The sequence below is a fragment of the Argiope bruennichi genome, chromosome 11 (assembly GCF_947563725.1).
Source record: "Argiope bruennichi chromosome 11, qqArgBrue1.1, whole genome shotgun sequence".
NCBI lineage: Eukaryota > Metazoa > Arthropoda > Arachnida > Araneae > Araneidae > Argiope > Argiope bruennichi.
In genome coordinates, this window is record NC_079161.1 from 99139827 (window position 1) to 99155689 (window position 15863).

The window sequence follows — 15863 nt, forward strand, 5'->3', positions numbered from 1 at the left end:
AAAGTCACCGGGTTCGCTTGTAGTGGGTGCATGGTGTGAAAACAATCAGCAGGTTTCAGAAACGAACGACCAGTTTTATTAAACACGAAGTAACGAATACGCAGACAACAAATATACAGCTGAGAAGAATACAGAAAACACACAGCAGCACACTACAACAAACAGTAGCCCACAAGAAGTAATCGGTAGTAATAACAACCATAGAACATAAAGCGGTCAGACAGAATTCATCAGGAGATGGGAATCTACGTAGCTACACTTTATGGTCTCTCCAAACGTTTGCAATTCAATACTGTCTCCTTGCTTTAGCTGTATCCAATTGCCTACTTGTCACTACACGACTGGCTACTCCACATACAACTCGATGCTGCTTCTACAATAAACACTTGGATTCGGTACGCAGCTCAATTCAGCAAACGCTTCAGCTCCACATAACGCTTGCTCTTCGCTGGACTAATCCAACCATTCACCGTTGACTCTTTCTACGATTCTGTACTCGACTGACTTCGGCTTGACTTAAATCAGCATTCGATTTATTCTATCATATGTAACTTGGCGATTTTTTGGTAATTAATCCCTGGCATATAGTCAGCAGTACTCAACAGTACCATTTTAGACGCATTTTTTCCAATGGATTGAAATCAAAATTTGACACAGAGCAATTGTTGTCACAAAATTGCATACTATATTGTTACGGATGGATTTTCCTCACCACCGGGTTCGTTTAGATAGTGGGTGTATGGTGAAGGGAACGCAATCAGCAGGTCTCAGCAGAAAACAACGACGTTTATTTACACGAAGAACACGCGTACACAAAGACGACGAACATTTGCAGTCGAGACGAACTTAGGACAGCACACAGCAGCACACCACAGACGACAGTAGTCCACAAGTAGTAATAGTTCACAGCACAATAAGCGGCCAGACAGAATCCAGCAGGAGAGGGGTTCCTCGTAGCTTCGCTCTACGGCTGAACTTCTCGTTGCCTTCTCTCGCTTTAGCTGCCGATTCACTACTTCTCACAACTTGCTACTACACACATTATACGACGCTGCCTCCACAGTAGATAACAGGATTCGGCACACTGCAGTTTAATACTCCCTCCTCACAACGCTGGTAAGACTGGTTACTTGTTGGCGACTCCGACTACAATTCACGACGACCACTATTGATAACACAAACAACATACCGCAGCTTGAGAGTGCCGGTCTTTCATAGTTCCGGGAGACGGGGTTAGACTTTTCTAGACGAATCAGGCGTATCTCGGTTCCTACTGGACGGATCGACAAAATTCTCGAAGTTTCGAACATTATCCATTTTGTCGCCAAAATCGTCGCCAAGTCACCAAATGGTTGCCAAGTTTGTCACCAAGCTCTGGGATCACTGGCTCGACATCCGGCAGCACCCAATACTGATGACTGTGAAAGGTATTTCTTATGATGACACTATTTGCGCTGGGAAGCAAAATTACAGGTTTTTAACATTGCTTCCCACTTCAAGGACTGACGTCCCGGCAGTCCCAGTTCAATCAAATAGCTGGCGTAGGCTTCCGAACGATGTGATGATGATGATGCGTTGGGCGACCTCCGCAATTACGAAGATGACATCATTCACTAAATTGGCGACAATTAAATATCCGTCCGAACCTTATCATTGCTCTTGACTTCAGACGTCGTCGTCATTTCGGGTTGTACATCCAGACTTGATTTCTCCTCTTAAAATGCAGGGTGTCCCATGGAGCCAAACACTGTATCGTAGCAAGGATCTCCGCAACGAATTCTAGCCAGGCTGGTCGGTTGGTCACTTCGAATTTCTTAAATCAAACCAACCGAATATCAGGATGGTCCAATAGTGCCTTCCGGATTTCTCTTGAAAACCAAGGATTCGCCTTCGTCATCAAAGCTTTCCGGGGAATACGTCTGCCTATTCCCAGCCTATTCTCGACACTCGAGAATTGTCCGCAGCTCTCAGCACAGGATCTTCTAAAGAGCTGATCTGACTTTGCTGGAAGAGTTCTTCTGCGACGACGTAATTTGTCCGGATACACAGGAGATTCCTCGGCTCCTATTTGCATCATACTTCTATGCAAATCCGCAGCAAAACGAATTCTTGAAGGAAATCGAGGCCGAGGCTACAGAGATCATCGATTCCCGCCACGTTATCTTCATCTGTATCACTATGAAAGGAGATAACAAGACACTTGCAGAGAGGTTGTCAGAGGTTGCCGTTAGCCTCGGAAACGAATCCATTCCAAACAGAGTCGCATCAACTCCTGCAACCATAGGCATCGAGCACAGGTCGCCAATAACAGACCCGTCCAAAGAGAGTTCATCTTCTCCATCCCCAAGTGTCTGCTCCTTCGATTCCACTATAGGGGACTCAATCGGAGAAAACTGTTTTAGCTCTGCAATTATTTGACAGTCTCCCTATTCGTGCATCTACTTATTGAACTTTTGTTCATCCTCCGGATGACTAAGTTCCTTCTCAGTGACACCGGTCTCCATTCAGTCTTCGGTCTTTTCTTCTTCCATTTGGCTCTGGCCGTTTCTGTCAATTTCTTCTGTGATATCATGGACATCTTCGAATTTGTTATCCTTATCTTCTAAAATTTCCTTCCATGACGAAATTTCTTTCTTTAATTGACTCTTCATTTCTTCTGTAAACGCTTTCATTTCTTGCAAAAATTTCTCTTGTCCAGATTTCATTTCTTCCTGAATTTTCTTTAATTCAGTAAATAAAACTTTCATTTCGAAGTTGTCCGCCATTTTTTGCTTGGGATCTCGTCAGCACCATATATTAACAACTACCCCACTCCTGACACCAAACTGTTACGGATTTTTCCACCTCCGCCGTCGGGTTCTTTTCGATAGTGGGTGTATGGTGTGAGAACACAATCAGCAGGCGACAGTAGAAAACAACGACGTTTATTTACACGAAGAGACGAACACAAAGAAGACGAACACACGCGACAAATATTTACAGCAAAGACGAAAACAAGACAACATACAGCAGGACACTACAGCAGACAGTAGTCCGTAAGTAGTAATCGACCATAGCTCACAAAGCGGCCATACAGAATCCATCAGGAGAGGGGTTCCTCGGAGCTTCGCTCTACGGTCTCTCCAACGGCTGAACTTCTCGTTGTCTCTCTCGCTTTAGCTGCCTACTCACTACTTTTCACAAATTGCTACTGCACACAATATACGACGCTGCCTCCACAGTAGACAACAGGATTTGGCACACAGCAGTTTAATACTCGCTCCGCACAACGCTGGTAATTCGCCATTTCTTCGCTATTCTGTCGAAGGCTCGTTACTTGTTGGCGACTCCCACTACTCTCAATTCACGACGATCACTATTGATAACACACACAACACAACGCAGCTTGAGAGTGCCGGTCTTTCATAGTTCCGAGAGACGGGGTTAGACTCTTCTAGACCAATCAGACGTATCTCGGTTCCTAATGGACGGATCGACAAAATTCTCGAAGTTTCGAGCATTATCCATTTTGTCGCCAAATTCGTTGCCAAGTTTATCGCCAAGCTCTGGGATCAATGGCTCGACATCCGGCAGCATCCAATACGGATGATTGTGAAAGGTGTTTCTTATGATGACACTATTTGCGCTGGGAAGCAAAATTACAGGTTTGTAACAGTATTTTATTTATTTATTTTAATAATTGCAATTTTGAGCTGTCGCGTTTATATGCTTCTAAAAATACAGACAGACAGATGGTCAATTCCTTGACGAATGTGGATGCTAATTTGATAGGTATCTACATTTTAATGTTGAAACGATGCATTATTATCACCTACTATCTTCATTTTGCGTTAACTTGATTCTTAACTTCGTATCTTCATTTATAATATTAACTTAGCATCGCACAGACGGAGAGACAGATTTCTCTCTGAATAGATATTACTCAGCATTTGATAAACATGGTGTAAACACCATGTACCGAATTTCAATCTCTAATTACCATCTAGTTCAAAGCTTTTTTGAGCTATTTTTGTCGCACAGACAAATAGATTGACACAATGCTAAAAAACTCTTTTCCAAATTATGGAAGGTCTGAAAGAAAAAGATTCACAAAAATCTTGAGCTCGATTTTATTTTGACGATTATAATACTTTCTCTATATTTCATATACGAAAAAACAAAAACAAAAAAATGAAGCATTTTATAAAAATTATTTTATATCAATTGAAGTAAAAAGATATGGTTGGTATACAGCGAAAATTGGAACATGGATGAGCAGCACATTCGCATTTTTAATTGGGCAAAGACGTCATGGGACTGGTCTTTATTAGAAAGGTTCATGGACAAAATCAATCGATGTAAACCAGCTAAAATAATACAGCTTTAATGACTAAAAGCTGACGAAATCATGAAAGTGAAGTTATATCCAAATAATTTTACTGACATTGAATATAATCAATATACCCGGAGAATAAACTGCTTGCGATTGACAAATGCTGAATAAAATAAATCAAGTACTTGAGTTGTAAGACCCAATGATGTGGTATCAATGAGCAATAGGGAAAAAAATTCCTGAATTCTAGTCATTTTAAAAAGAGGCCAAAAATTTGCAGTTAGGAAATGCAAAATCAGTTGATGCATATAAAAACATTTGATAAAACCAATTTGACAAAAAAAAAGCAATAAAAGCTTTTTTTAAAAAAAAACTATACAATAAAAAATAGATAAAATTTTATTCAATGGACAGAAGCTATTATATATATATATATATATATATATATATATATATACAAAAGTATTAAAATCAAGTTAATAGGAAAATAAAAAAAACCAAATAAAAATTAAACCAAATATATATATATATATATATAAAAGATTAGGATATAAAAGAATCCTAATCTTGGGCCTAATTTCAGGGGATTTTCGGGTCACGAGGAATCATTATTAGACTAATGTCTGCATTTCCTTACAGAAAAAATTCCTTTCTTTGAATCCCTGCCTGAGGGTGACCCTTGAAAAAGTCTTCAGGCCGGATTCTTTTATATATATTTTTTTGGTTTAATTTTTATTTGGTTTTTTTGATTTTCCTATTAACTTGATTTTAATACTTTTGTATCAATTCATCTGTGTGTTTAGAAGTAGCTGCAGTTGCGCTCTCTAAATACTATGAAGTTCTTTTTTGGTTTTAGTTTGAATAGGTAATAAATTTTAGTTGCGATTTTAGTTGGGGATATTAAAATTTCAAAGTGCTAATACTTTTAACAAATTTAGGCTAAACATTTAAAGAAACGCAACAATTTTAAAAGACAGTGCTCGGGCCGGGATAGCCTAGTTAGTGGTCGCTGCATTCGCATCTCTTGATTTGTGAGTTCAAATACCGCCGGCCGAAGACTCTGCGTGTACGTAGTAGCTGGTACACGTATAAGTCTGCCATAGCCCCAAAGTCCCCCAAGTCGATACAATACCATTGGGGGTACCGGATCAGAGGTGATCTTTCTCTGATTTAAGTCTAAATTACCATCTGTGGATGAGTGAATGAAATATGTGAATGTAGTTCGTTCCGTGAAAAGGGCTGTGACACGCATGAGTAGCTAAGGCGTACTCTTGGCCTTAGATGGAGCTACTGAAACAATAGATGCTAATACTCTGATTAAATAGTGCCATAAGCAACAACAACAACAACAAGACAATGCTCAATCGTAAATACTTACAATTGTATATTATAATTCCTACAGTTAATTGTATCTGTATGAATTGTGCTTTTACTTGTATATAACGTAACAAAAGCAAAAACGAAAGTGTCTGAGGAACGCAAATTTCACACTGTCACTAAATCACACAGCAGATGTCATTAAATGTGAAATAGGTTTAACATTAAAAGAAGGGGGGACAGCAGGAGTGGTCCACAAAAAACTTTCTCGCATACTCTTTAATCAATTTGTCATGCCAAAGAGGGTTTAGCATAGCATTTAGCATGAATTTAGTATTTTTACTGAATCTATCATCATCTTTGGCAGGTTTTTGACGATTAATCTCTGGCATGCTGTTATTAATACCCAAAAATCAAATTTATACTTTAGGCGCGTTTTTCTCATTCGATTGAAACAGAAATTTGACACAAAACTGAAGTTACAAAATCTCGTTTCAAATTTGATATATTTAAATCATTGCATTTTTGAAATATCGCGTTTACATGTTTCTGAAACCAACAGGCAATCAACCCATTGTTCGATTTGGCTCAAAATTTGACAGGTGTCTACATTATAGGTTGGAAATTGGTGTACGGTATTTTATCTTCAAAGCTCTCTTCGTTTTTTAGTTATTGTGTTAACTTACATTTGATGAGACGGACTTCCTCTGAACAGATTTTACCCAAAATTTAATAGAAATCTGCAAATTTGGTATAAAAACAGTATACCTCAACAGTATAGTTTAGCTCAAAGCATTTTTGAGATGAGTCTTTGGTCGCAGATCCACAAATAGAAGGATATTTTCCAAAAATGTGTTTTTCCAACTCAAAGAAGTCTAAACTGTGAAGATCCGTCAAAATCCTGAGTTTTTACATCAGTCTCGAACTGTTTGACGAATACGATACTTTTTATCATGGGAAAACATGATGTTTTTTGGTTAGGGGGTTTTGAAGCTCGAAATCGCGTAGGCAATGAATAAAGCATAAATGGCAATTTTCATTATCAACTTTTAATCGCATATATTTTTTTATTTGCTTTTACCAGTATTTCATTATATAATGTATGCTTCTTTGACAGCAGATGCGTTTTTAAAAATTTTACGTAGAACTATGGCATCATAACTGCTATTTCATCTCAAAATCGGTCGAGCTCCAAAACTTTGTTGCCAGCTAGAAAAATTGGAAACGAAAGTTTAAAAAAATTATATATATATACAGTGGCTCAAAATATTGAGAGTACACCTTACTTTTATTTGATAAATCCGACTTTCAATGTAAATAACACATTACCGGGAAGTGCAAACATGTTTTCATTTTTACACATAACAAATGGTTTAATTTAGAGTAAAAATAAAGAAAAATCAACGAAAAATTTCTAAATTGAAAAAGTTTCAGAAGCATTTTAAATAAACATACGTAGAATTTTGCCTCAAAAAATTGAGAATACACCAGTGAAATTTCTGCAATATCACGCATAAAAACAAAGTGTCATTATTAAGTTGCATGTCTTTTGGCTCTTATAATGGTCTCTAAACGTCATGGTACCGATTCGACCCATTTTTGGTGGTATCTGAAGATATTTTACCCCATTCTTCTTGCACCACTTGTTTTAAATGGGTTTTGTTTCTAATTTTGTGTTTTTGAATCACTGCTTCGAGTGTGGCCCACAGATATTCAATGGTATTGATGTCGGGGTATTCTGGTGGTGTGTGTAACTGCTGTTTACAATGAAAAAGACACCATATTTTGACGTTACGTGCATTTTTTTGGAGTCGTTGTGCTGCTGGGAAATGGAATTTCCATCTAAATCTAAATTTTTAAAACTTCCATTTAGATTGCTGCGACCCTATGGTTCATCCAACTTGCTGCAGAAGCCTTTCAAATCATAGACAGAAGTGTAAGTGTTGAAACTGTGCTAAATGCCCTTAGACAAGCTAGATATGAAAGTCGCATTGTTAAAAAGAAACCGTTCATCAGCTTGCAAATTCAGAAAAAGCAATTGAAGTTTGCAAAAACTCATCAATTGAAGACCAATAACCTTTGGAAGAAAGCTGTATTTAATAATGAAAGAAAACTCAACATTTTTGGCAGTGACAGCCATCGTATTGTATGGATAATGCCTAATACTGCTTCGGATCCAAAAAAAATTATGTCCTATAGTTAAAGATGATGGTGGCTCCGTCATGATTTCAGGTTGCATGGCTTCATCCGGGGTAGGAAATTTATTTTTTATAGATGGCATTATAAACGATATGTTTATTTGGATATACTTCGCAGCAATCTAAAGAAAAGTGCTAAAAATTTGGGTTTACATGGAAATTCCATTTTCCAGTAGGACAACGACCCCAAACAGAATGCACGTAACGTCAAAACATGGTGTATTTTTCATTGTAAACAGCAGTTACACACACCACCACAGTATCCCCACATCAATACCATTGAATATCTGTGGGCCACACTCGAAGCAGTCGTCTAAAAACACAAAATTGGAAATAAAACCCATTTAAAACTAGTGGTGCGAGAAGAATGGGGTAAAATATCTTCAGATATCACCAAAAATGGGTCGAATCGGTACCATGACGTTTAGAGACCATTATAAGAGCCAAAAGACATGCAACATAATAGTGACACGTTCTTTCTATGCGAGATATTACAAGAATTTTTTTGTGTATTCTCAAATTTTTGAGGCAAAATTCTGAGTATGTTTACTTAAAATGCTTCTGAAACTTTTCAATTTAGAAGAATTTCGTTAATTTTTCTTTATTTTTACTCTAAATTAAACCATTTGTCATGTGTAAAAATAAAAACATGTTTGCACTTCCCGGTAATGTGTTATTTACATTGAAAGTCGGATTTATTAAATAAAAGTAAGGTGTACTCTCAATTTTTTGAGCCACTGTATATATATATATAGAGAGAGAGAGAGAGAGACCGATAGAGGAAGTCTCGTGATTGTTTCAAACCGGTTTAAACTGATTAATGACTTAAATTAATTAAGACAAATAATGACTTAAAAAGTAATAATGTTCTCACATGTTAACTTGAAATTTGCGATCGTAGATTTAATTTAAATTTTTATTTAAAATTATGTCTAATTATACAATAATTATATGCATATGAAAGATTTATTAAATATCGCCACAATGTTCGTGTGGATAAACACAATCAGTTATCTGGGGGCACGGCAGTGCCCCCGCCAAGTCGAGCAAAAGCAAGCGTCTAGTGCGATTGCCAAGTCAATCTATTTATTTAAATCATAAAAGATTTTTAATATTGATATGGTCAGTATAAGATGTTGTTAGGTTAGCTAATTACGTAATAACTTAAGACAGAAGGACCCTTAAGTAGGGACTGAATAAATGGACCGACTTGGTATTACATGGATCTCACAACTTTTTACGATAGAAGAATTGAGTTGCGAGACTTGGTTTTTTTTACAAGTTATGTTTTTGATGGCATCTCATTTCTTTTTGTAGATAGTCCTTTTCTTATTTTTGTATGTAGTCTTCCCCTTTTTCTTTTCCGGTACTACTTCTTGAGGTTCAGCCACAGTTTTTCTCAAAGCCCAGTCTCTATCTATATGGGTTTTTCTCGTAAGCTTTGATGTGACAATTTTTGACAAGTCTGGACGGTAAATGCTTCTTAGTCTGTTGTATTCACAAATTGAGGATTCCTGCGCTTTAATACTTGCAAAGTCGACATTTATTAGATGTAAGCCGTCCAGACTTGTAACTCTCGGAAGTGCCACGTAAGCTTGACCGGATGTGAACGCTGCAGAACCAATATCCATCAGTGCATTATTTAGACTTAGACCGTGACTTTTGTGTATAGTTATAGCATAGGCTATACATAAGGGAAACGGTTCGCGATGAACATAAGCTCTATTAATAATTTCAAATTTAGTTTTGACCGGACTAAGCTCGTAAACATGTTCTTTATTAAATGCAATGTATATTTTCTTAATTATTTTTTGTGTTTTCCTGATCAACCTTTACTTTTTGCACTATACCGATAGAATCATTAACTAAACAAAGACTCACGTCAATATTTCGCCTTAACGTGACTTTTGCTCCTATTTTTATAATTATGTTCTCTTCCAGGCCTGCAGTCATAGAAGCATCGTCTTCATATTTTTTTATGCATTCACGAGCTCTTTTTGTTAGGTAACTGGCGAAATTTATGCTATCTACAGCTGTAAGTTTTATTTTGGGATGTAGAAGAGATTTAAGCATTGCAGTATTTAATTGTTGACACATGTTTTTTGTAGATAATAAGCAAACGATATCATCATTAAATTTCGAGAGGTGTTTAATCATTTCAATTAATCTGTTTTCATTTGAATTGGATTTGAGAGTTATTAATCTAGTCGAGAGTAAGTCGCGGTCCTTTTGTGTAGTCACACCTAATCTTATTCTATTTAGCATTTCAACAGAGTCAAAATCATTGAGCTGTCGTATGTTAATTGTAAGTTCATCGTATATGAACAGTTCGGTCCACAGATTCGGTACACTGAGGGAACCTAATAACTTGTTAGTTTCAGCAGTTGATAGTTTTTCAAATGGTGACTTTTCTCTTACCGGCGGACGCTGTAAGAGATCTCCGAAAACTACAAGATGTTTTTTTTCCAAACTACCCATTCTGATCGTCTCTTGTGTCGAATATTTCACATAAGCATAAGTAAATATATGTTAAACATTGGATATCATCGACACTTCGTCTATTATAAACAACACTACTTCTTTCAAATCTGATCTCAGAAGGAGCACTTCATCAGAAAGTTGTTTGTACTTCGGTATTTGCTTGTGTTCTACAGGCAGTTGCAATAGTCTATGTATAGTCAATCTATTCTATGTATAGTCAGCTATTCCTGTTGGAGTACTAACTGCCACTTTTTTTTGTTTAATTACGTCTTAACCCAAATTTTCAGAGTTTTTATTAAAAAGCTCTTTCCAGTGCCACCAGTTCCACTCACAAAACAGCGTAAAACGTCAGCGTTATTATCGGTTGTGTCCATTTTATTTGTGATCATATCGAAGACTCTTTTTTGATCGACATTAAGTTTTGCGATCATACTTTGAAGATAAGTTTGCTTTCTTCTACCAGATTGATTTTCTGAAAGTCACCCATTGCGTTTGCAGCTTCCACAGCTTCAAAATGAATTATTTCAAATTAGATATTGTTAGAAACCTGTAATTTTGAGATTTAATTAATTTTTCCCAGCGAGAATAGTGTCATCATATGAAAGACAGTTTTACAGTAATCTGTATTGGATGCTGCCGGATGCCGAGCCAGTGATACGAGAGCTTGGTGACAAACTTGGCGACCATTTGGCGACTTGGCGAAGAATTTGCCTACAAAATGGATAATGCTCGAAACTTCGAAAAATTTATCGATCTGTCCATTATTACATGGATATTTTAGTTTTCCCTTGATTTATACACTAAACACTATTTGTATTCTAAATTTGAAGCTTCTATGTCTGCTAGAAGTGCCTTAGAGTTTTGATGATCTGTCAGTCAGTCAGTCAGTCAGTCAGTGACAAAATTCACAAACTTTGACTAGTTATAATTCTTAAACTACTGGTTCAAATTTAATGAAATTTGAAATATACCGTGTTTATATAATGCCTTCTTGGTTACTGAAAATTCAGGCTTCTAGTTTTATCCACAACGAAGTTATAGGGGGTTGAAAATGGCCTGAACTGCTTCGAGAAAAGGATAGTACGGCCGTGCCGCTTGCTTTTGCTCGACTTGGCGGGGGCACTGCCGTGCCCCCAGATAACTGAAACAATGAAAACTGAAACAATGAAATGAAATTTTACAAACATTGTTAAAAAATTTATTATAATCTAATCTTTAGAACATTAAAGAGATTTAAATATGATTTTTGTGTAACCGATAATTATTGAGGAAAAGTGCTCATATTTCGTTTTACTTTCAATTATTACTTTAAGTATTTTGTTTTTGAAATTAGTATATAATTCATTTCTATAAAAGGGAATTTTGAATTAATATTTTTCCCAGACTCAATACCAGATGGCACTACTCGCAATTAATCAAAAATTAAGTTGAATGAATCAATTAATCGATAACTATGACATGAAAACGGCAAAATAGTTTATTCTATATTACTATACGAGAAAGTAAAAATGAAATATTACGTATCGAATCAATCATTGGTAATATTTTTATTGTTATCACACATTTCAATATTTATTGCAAAATTAATAATATCGAAACACAATTATTACAAAAATAATACACAAATATCGGCTTGTTACAAAGTTTATATTATTGTAAACCTTTGAAGATTTTAAGCAGGTGCCAAGGGTTTGTGTCAGTTCTCAAGGACTGAAAGTTTGTAATTTAAACATATTTGAAGAAATTAATTATCGTTTGCAATTATTCTTTCTTCAATTAAATGCAAACAATAACATTTTATTTTAGAATTATATCGTTTGACTTTTTATTTATATCGGAGGAAAAAATCGTTTGCTTTTCTTAATTAATATTGGAATTAAGATCTTATTTGTTACGGATTTAAATATTTTAATAATAACTATTAATTGGATTTAAAAAAATTATCAGAGTTTAATGAAAATATTGTACATGCTTCAAATTGTTTATTTCTGTTGGGATGAAGCGAGCGGACTATTTTTCTCGCGTAGGAATATCTGTGTGACTCCGCTTCTGGCGCTTCGTTCCGGCACCATTCCTCCCACGAACAAGATGCTGTGTGCTTAATTGTATATACCTGTGTTCTTTTCTTTTCGTTTTCTATGTCCAATAAATGTGCTGTCTTCAAAAACCATGCTGAGATTATTGAAAAGTAACAACAATTTCCCTGCTAGATGACGATCGCAGTACTTAATTAAAGTTTGTATCATACTTTAAAAATTATCCGTCATTTCTTGAAAAATTAGTTTTCGGCTGTTTTTAAAAATCGTTTGGCATTCTTCAATGGTGTTTTTTAATCATTTAGTATTTTTTGGCATTTTATAATCGGTAATTTTTCTAACTAGCAACAAGATTTAAAACTGGACGGCTCAAATAATACACAGATTATTTCTTTCTTAGCTTTCAGCAACGCAAGGAAATCGTTCGACTGAATATTTGATGAAACAATAAATAAGAACTAACCAGGTATCTTTACTATACAATCAAGCACAAAATATCCATTAGTATAGTAAAGCATATTTCTTTCGTTATCGTGTGCAGAACTCAAAATATAAAAATCTGAGTATTCATGGCGTTGTCCGAGATCTGTAAATTTTTTGATGTGGTATGGGGAGGGAGGCAACAGATTTATTTCAGAATTTGCAAGAAAGTTTCTAGGAGACCATTTCACAGTTTTTACTTTCTCTATATGTAGTATAGAGAAAGTATGATAATCGTCAAAAAATTCGAGATTTTGGCGAATCTCCACGAATTTTAGATCTTCCTGATTTTAAAAAACGCACTTTCAGTTTTGTTTAGTTATTTTAACGTCCCGCTTTACAGCAACACTGGGGCTATTTTGGGATGGACCTCGTCATTTTGAACCACGGTCAGATAACGAGGACGACATCTGAGCTGGCACCCCACTTCCAAACTCCCGTCTAGAGGTCGTTCGGCCCCGACGGATTTAACATGTACCGTATCCGCTTACACGACAGTTCTTAGGTGGAATCGGGTCTCGAACCTGAAATTCTTTGATTCCGAAGCCGAGACCTTACCACTAGGCCACCGCGGCCACGCATTTTTGGAAAATGTCCGCTGTCTCTCTGTGGCAAAGATATATCAAAAATGTTTTGAGCTAGGGGGTTGAAATTTGGTATATGCATCAAATTTGCAGATTTCTATCAAATTTTGAGTAAAATCTGTTCATAGGAAGTCCGTCTGTCCAGCTGATCGAATGTAAGTTAACACGATAACAATAAAATGAACAGAGCCACGGAGACGAAATTCCGTACACAGATTTAACATCTATAGTGTAGACACCTGCCAAATTTTGAGCCAAATTAAGCAATGGGTTGATTGTTTGTCGGTCCCAGAAACATGTAAATGCAATCATTCAAAAATGCAACGAATGGACTGGTTCAAATTTGGTATGGAATTTTGAGGCTACAAGTGAAGTTTTGTGTCAAATCTTTGTTTCAATCGGTTGAGAAAAACGTGTCTAAAGTACACATTCGATTTTCGGATGCTATAAATAGCATGCCAGGAATGAATCGCCAAAACCTTGCCAAGGATGACGCGATAGATTCATTAAAAATAACTAAATTGGCACCAAAAGTTAATATTTCGTGATTATCATACGGCAATGCCATGTCAGGGTTCTCTGTAATAACACCTTTATTAGAGATTAGTAACCGAAAAAGTTTTAGACAGACCGATCCGGCTGTTTACTCTATCGCATGCATGGTATTGTTACGCATCTGTAATGCTGCTTCCCAGCATAGTTGGTCCCACCATCGGAAAGAATGTTTTACAGTTATCGGTATTGGACGGAGTCCGGTGTCGCGTCGGAGGGTCCCGGGGCTTGGCGACAAACTTGGCGACCATTTGGCGACAAATTTGACGACTTTGGCGCCAAAATAGATTATACTCGAAACATCGAGAATTTTCCCGATCCGTCCAGTAGGAACGGAGATACGCCTCTAACATTCCTGATTGGTTGAGAGGCGTCTAGCCCCGCCTCCTGAGACCTATAAAAGGAAGCGGCCGCAGCTGCTAGGGCAGAGTAGTCGGAACCGACCTTCCAGAGATAAGCGAAGCAGCGACGGAGTGAAGCTAATGCTGAACTAAGCTGTGCGCTACTGTTTGTCTGTCTTGTTGTATGCTGTTGTTGCTGCACGTCTCGGCTGAAGATAATCGTCTGTTGTGCTGTATATAGTTGTCATCCATGTGCTGTCCTGTGTGTCTTCGTGTAAATAAACGTCGTTGTTTTATTTTCTACTGCCGCCTGGTGATTGAGCGTTCTGCACACCATATAACCCCCACTATCCAAACAAACCCGGAAATTTCGGAACAGTGTAAAAGTAATCATCAGATCATCAAAAAGTATTTTAATCTTTAAAAAAATTTAAACTCGAAATTTTGTAGAACTTTATTGTTGCAGACTTTCCAGAGTCCGAAAAACATATTTTTGGCATCATGTCTATCTGTCTGTCAGTCCGTCTATCTGTCTGTGAACACGATAATTTAAAAAAGCTTTGAAATAGACGAATGAAATTTTGAACAAAATATATTCACTGGAAGTATGTCTGTCAGTGTAAAAATGAGCTCAATAAATACAAAATGGGAAGAGCTATGTAAATAAAATTTGGATCACAGGTTTAAAATTTAAAGTATAGATTCATATCAAGTTTTGAATCAAATTTTTCAAGCGATTGTCCATCTTACTTCCGAATTCCTGTAAATGCGACAGTTCATAACTGTAATGATTTAAATCAATGAATTTCATTATGTTGTTTTGAGACTATAATTGTTGTTCCAAGTAAAATTTTGGTATGAAACAGTCAGTAAGAAAGTGTCACAAAACACAGATTCTGTAAAAATGCTAGATTCATCTAAATATCTGTTTTTTGTAGCTATAGTTCATAAACGCCATGCAAGGTATTCCTAGCCTTATTCAAGATCCATAAATTTGTGCAGGGGAGGGGGAAATGAACTGGAGGGCAATGCGAGAATGTTTCGGTTAGACCATTCCCGCTGGTTTTTGTCTAAGGATTGAAAGGAATTTGGAAACTCTAACTGAGATAAAGAATCCATTTTTGTCTTCCAGCTTGCCGAGAAGACATTTTTCACAAGACAATGCAAAGTGCAAGTTTTCTTCAGGTCAATTCCATACTTACAGTACACTCCCGAGTATACGGTTCGCTACTATCCGGTTTCCGTTTTATCCGGTTTAGCTTTCATTTATCGTAATTAAAGGGGGGGGGGGAGTTTTGAATCATATCGTAGGGCTACTTCTTCATATCTGTGTCATCATTTATTAGTGAAAAATGAAGTTAGTTCGATTCAATTTTCTTAATAATTAGGCCTACGTTTTATGTTAATGTTTTGTTTCTCTTTTCAGTATTTAAGTCAGACCTTTACAGAATTCATGTTAAAATATGTTTATATTCTTTAACTTATTTTTCCTGTAATAAATTCTTGAAACGTGCAGGGCAGTATATAAACATATATAAACTACCAATACACAGCCTCCTATT

The 15863-nt window shown here is 36.5% G+C and overlaps 1 protein-coding gene across 2 annotated transcripts in view; it reads right to left on the reverse strand.

The window, feature by feature from the left end:
• LOC129957151 (ATP-dependent RNA helicase DDX19A-like) overlaps positions 1-15863 on the reverse strand; it is a 64210-nt gene that overhangs the window by 10132 nt on the left and 38215 nt on the right. The window lies entirely within an intron of this gene.